Source organism: Coffea eugenioides, chromosome 11 (assembly GCF_003713205.1).
Source record: "Coffea eugenioides isolate CCC68of chromosome 11, Ceug_1.0, whole genome shotgun sequence".
NCBI lineage: Eukaryota > Viridiplantae > Streptophyta > Magnoliopsida > Gentianales > Rubiaceae > Coffea > Coffea eugenioides.
Genome location: NC_040045.1, coordinates 31,871,567 through 31,877,566, shown reverse-complemented (window position 1 = coordinate 31,877,566; position 6,000 = coordinate 31,871,567).

Here is a 6,000-nt window from a genome sequence, read left to right as displayed (position 1 = left end):
GTCAAATTTAGTATTTAGCAATTTAATAATTTAATAGATTCAGATTTCAATTTTATCAAACGCATCCTTAATCTCAATCGATTTCGAGCAAAGTGCATGTTTTTTGAGGCCACAATAGAGCCACGATTTACACCATATATTATGGTGAAAGTTGTTTATGCTCATGTCCTTTGAAAATTTAATCCCAAATCCAAACAGCACTAGAAGAAAATATTCCCCATCTCAATCACCCTCCAAGGCAGTGGGTCTTAATGGTCTGATAATCATCAATGAGCAACTTCCAAATGGAACAGCCGAAGACGCGTAAGGATCTTTGACAAAACTGATCCCCATATCCACTGCCTGGAAGACGACTTAACAAAGACTCGGACGCGCACAGTTGACTCTTGATTTCTAGAATATGGAAACAAATATTCATTAGACACTTGTTAACGATATAAACTTCATATAATTTAAAGGTTCAAACGCATGTTTATGTTCTGATTTCTTCGCATCTACACAACCCTTGAAAATTAGTAGTTGAGTTATAGTGTTAACCGATCACCTCTTAGGAAAAACTCTTTTCATAATATTTTATCAATGAATTTGTCCGACGAGTGTTCATTCGTCACTCGTTAAAATGGACCTCAAGTGTTTATGTTTTGGAAAAGTAATGTTAGTTAGCGAAAATATATAAATGCAAGATAGAGTAATAATTATCAGTGCAAGTGCATGAATTTATATGATATGTTAAATGTGATTTAGGTATACTAACTATTAGATATTGGGCGCTCGCTAGAAAAATCCTCTATCAATTTGTGCATGGAAAATTTGTAAAGCACTATTATGGAGATGTGAGGTGACTTGCTCTGAGTATCATTTAATATTCCACACTGCAGATTTCTACAAAGACTTGGGACTCCATGGTCATGGTTTAAGACTGATTGACTTGTTCTACTGCATCACCATTTCCACAAATCCTCTGCAATAAATAATCGCAATGTTTTGTCTTTATTTTTCAAATGTAATGTTTTTCAAAGTTGGTAGGGATGAGAAAACGATAGCTCACAACAAAGTCAAAGAATACTAGACTCTTCCAATCTTGTGACCGATTTTGGTTCCAAAACCACTTTTGCCCCCGAATTAACAATCCATAGCAACCTTTTTCGTAAAAGGGTTCATAACATTTTATCCCCTTAAAAAATACCCCATTTTTCAGTTTACTCTCTAACCTTTAATTTTGCTCACTTAACCCCCTTTAGGACAAAATTGCCCTTGTATTATTTTGATTTTTCATTTACCTTGTTTTCCTTTCTTTTATTTCTTTTTCTCTTTCTTCTTTATTTAATTCTTTCTCTTTCCGACAAAAATCTTCACCTTAATGATTGAAATTAAAAAAGAGGAATTGCAGAGATCTATCTTCTCCTTAAATGATTAAAAAAAATATTCAAATCACTTTCTTAAAATACAATTTTTTTAGCCTTTCAATTATTTTAATTTTGGGTTTTCCTCTTTCCTTTCTAGTTTCTCATTTTATTCCCAAGAAAATATCTTAAGAAAATATCCCAAGAAATAGACAAAATGATTAAAATAGTAGCTTATAAAATCTTACCGGGGTGAAAAGTGCAACTAGGGTCATAAATCATGGTGGGTAAACTGCAAGTTAACGTAGTCCTTATGGTTGAAAATCAGGGTTACATTCGAACTTCAGGCCTTGTGTAACGCTTAATCATGATTTTGATTGTCTAAGGGGGGCAAAATGCTTAAAAAGTACCATTAGGGGGCAAAGTGGCTTTGAACCAAGCTTGAGGAAATTTACCCCAATTAACCCTAAGTGAATCAAGTCACTTGTTTTCCATTAAAAAAAATAAAGGGATAATTTCATAAATCTTCCTTGAAATTTTTGACAATTTCACCTAATTCTCTTGAGATTTTAAAAATTACATATACCTCCCTTGAGTTTACTTTTTTGGTAACGAAAACTATTCAATGACTAAAATTTTGACTGAATAACCCAAAATACCCCCATGAAACTGTGAAGTTTATTTTACCTTCTTATAAAATTCTTAATATATATATATATATGACACATGTATAAAATCTCAAATTCACTGTCTCACCTTTACTATTTTAAACCTTTTATATTCTCACATCTCAAATTAGTACCATTTTCACCATGATCACCACCACCATTATTAGTCCCTAAATTCTAAAACCTCAATATAAGTTTTAAAAAAAATAAGCAACGTTAAATCCAAAAAAATTCACCAACTACATTAATATAACATCCAATATTTCTATCCCTCGAATGTTGGAGTACCAACACTAGCCCCATCTTTTCTAAACCTTCAAGTTACATCTTCTTCTATTATTTCCAGATCCTCCAAACAAAGCTAAAATTAATCTATAATATGCTAAAATTATGTTCAGGACATAATTTTTTATTTCACGAGTGAATCTTATTTTAATTCCATTAAATGTCTAATTGCGCGATGCATTCATATGCATAAGATTAGCAGCGAAATGTTTAATTGCATGAAAACTATTAATATATTAAGGTAATTATGGCCATTTTACATGGCCAAGGGAAATAAGTGTAATATTCAAAATCTCAAGAGTACTACGAGAAATTGTCGGAAACCCTCAAGGAAGGTTTCTGAAATTATCCCAAAAATAAAAGTGCTAATTTCAGCACCATATAATAACATTTGCTGTCAACTTCTATGGCTGAAGATTTCATTAGTAGACCCTGCAGATCTTCTTCTGAGGTAGTCATTTCTCTTCTGTTATGATTTTTGGATAAAGGGGTAATGACAGAAAGTTGTTCTTTGAGGACAAGCAAAAATGGCATAAAAGGTAAGAAATCTACATCAAAAAGAAGTCAAAAAATGGTAACGACTTTGACGGGGAGGTACCATATATGGTTAATTATGGCAACAACAATTTTTGACCGTCACCGACATAAAGGGACAGGTTGACAAATGTAATTGATAGTTTGATCTCAATCTCGCCATTAATGGAGGGACCGATGTGAAGAAATTGCGGGGAACATGAAGTTTAAGCCGATTTTTGTCTTGATTTTTGCTTTATTATTTTAGACTCGATTCTGTCTTGCTGGATTTTTTTGAATGAATTTGTGATGCTTAAAACTCTTAGGATTCGTTTGGGTTTAGAGGTTTGGTTGGATGGCTTGGCCTTGAGATATCCACCCAAATCCCCTCATTTGTTTGGATTCTCTCAGGATGTGGACATGAAATTCATCACTTTTTTTTTTTAAATGATCAACGGTGATTTTTCACTTATCCTCTTGCGAACTTGTGATGTATCGATTACAGAAGAAACGTTTTAATAAATAAGTTGCACTCCGCTGTCAAATTGATGGCTTGTTGAAAGGGATTTTGAAATTAGAAGATGATTGATTTTACATTCCATTAAATTAAGTGTCGTTTCAAATCCTAGTTTCATCTACTGCTTGCTGGTATGTTGCTGTGGTCAACAGACTCAGGTATGGAAATTGGAATTAACAAACTGGAGCATCAACTGAAATTAAAGCACCAGTTGATTGGGATCAAATAAAGCTGATAATCCATTAATAATAGAGACTAAAAATGCAAGAGGAAGCAAAACTTGGGAAAGAAGAAAATAAGATAAACTCAAAGAGAGCAAATCCAATCCTGCAAAAATGATTATAATCCGTAGGCTTGCCCTGATTCGTGGTGGTGATCGGAGCCGAATCCATCCAAAATTTTTCTTAAACAAAAAAAGATTACAATCACATGACATGCAAAATGAACTGGCGGGCTCTATAAAAAGATGTTTTCCAATTAAATAAAGCAGCCAGAAAAAGAATATGACTAGTCCCCTAAGCAGCAAGCATAGGAGGCGTCAAACCAGGTACCACGTTTTCCTTAATCCAGGAACTATAAAAGCGTGATCTTGGCTTCACGATTTCATCTTCTGAACCAATTACATAATCCAACTAAATTAATTGCGTTTGAATTGAGAGATTTGATAAAAGAATTGAAATCCTCTCAAATCCCCCTAGTCGTTTACATTATTTATAAGGTATTTAGATTTGTAAATTACCAGTTATTCTAGTATTTAAAATATATTTTAATAGTTGACGTATTACAAACCCAAATACCTATTAAACAATCCAAACAATTAAAAGTGATTTGAATGAATTTCGAATCTTTCATTAAATTTTTCAGCCCAAAAGAAACTGGATTCTAGTAGCTTTGCAGATGCTGAAACTTTGATAGTTACGTATATTTATAAATCCCTCTCAATCTCTGCTCATATCGATACACAATATTGATTACTTGTGAACATGTCTAAAGTTCGAGAATAAAAAATCTAAAACATAGGGATAAGGAAATAGGATAACTACAAAATGTAGGAATTTAGTGACTTACTTATGATATATGTATACCTAGACGTTGGCGTTGTTGCGCGAGAAGGAAAAATGATACGTCAGCATGATGTCATTGTCAAGGCGGCTGCCAGATTAGTGAGAAAGAATGAAGGAAAGTTGGCAAATTAGACCTTCACCTTTCAACTTTTTGATTTTTTATGTTTTTATCCCAATTATATTTGTGAACTTTGGGATGTCCCACGTTTAAAAAACTAGCCAAACAATGCATTTCAATTAATCATAATTTCAAATCCATTCGACTGGATGCTTTATTGAATTCAAATCCACGGACCCATACAGAGTAATTTATTTGTCAAATGCAACAGCATTGGACAAGCATTTTAACTTCTAGCTAGGTAGTGTTTTCATTAGGCATGCAAAAGTTCGATTTTATGCATAATTTAAGAGGACAAGTTGACTGCACTAATTTGTTCGGTAATTTATATTTCTTCAAGACCAAAAGAAATCAATCAGATGATAAAACTATTAAATAAATTATTTAAACCCGTGGTTGATTAATTCTAAACTTGTACATATGAAACGAGGATGCATCCTTCAACTATAAACTAAATTTCGACTTATGATTTCTGAACTTCAAAATAGGACAGTCAATTTAATTCTTAAAGAATAAATTTGGTCCCATCTTAGTTCCTAAGATATAAAATATGTCTTACTTTAGTCCTTAAAGTACAAAATTTCTTCTACCTAAGTATAAAATCTGTCTCACTTTCGTCAGTCAATGAATTTACTTGAAAGGGGCAAATTTTATATACAGAGACTAAATGTCCGTTTGGATTAGCTGTTTTTGGGGTTGTTTTTAAAAAACAATACTATAGCATTTCGTTTTTCTGGCGGTTATCGTTCACTTATAAAAATATATATATTTATATATTTATAAATGTATTATAAATATTACATTTATAAATATTTATAATTAAATATATTTATATATTTATATACAAATATACAAATGTATTATATTATATATAATACATAATATAAATATATTTATAAATGTATAAATGTATATTATTATAGATGTATAAATTATAAATGAATATTATATAAATGTATATGATAATTTATAATTTATGATTTTTATATTTTATATTTATACGCATTTATGCATTTATAATACATTTATGAATATTTATAAATAAATATATTTATATATTTATATAAAAATATATAAATGTATTATATTATATATAATACATAATATAAATATATTTATAAATGTATAAATGTATATTATTATAAATGTATAAATTATAAATGAATATTATATTAATGTATATTGTAATTTATAATTTATAAATTTTATATTTTTATAATTATATGCATTTATAATATTTATAAATGTATTATATTATATATAATACATAAACCAAATATATTTATAAATGAATATTATATAAACGTATAAATTAATATATTATAAATATATATTAATATTATGTATAAATGTATTAATATAATAAATATAAATGTATAAATGTATTAATATTATGTATAAATATATAATTAATATTATGTATATATTAAATATATAATATATAATATTTACATAAATGTATAATTACATATTTGTATTATATGTAATTTAT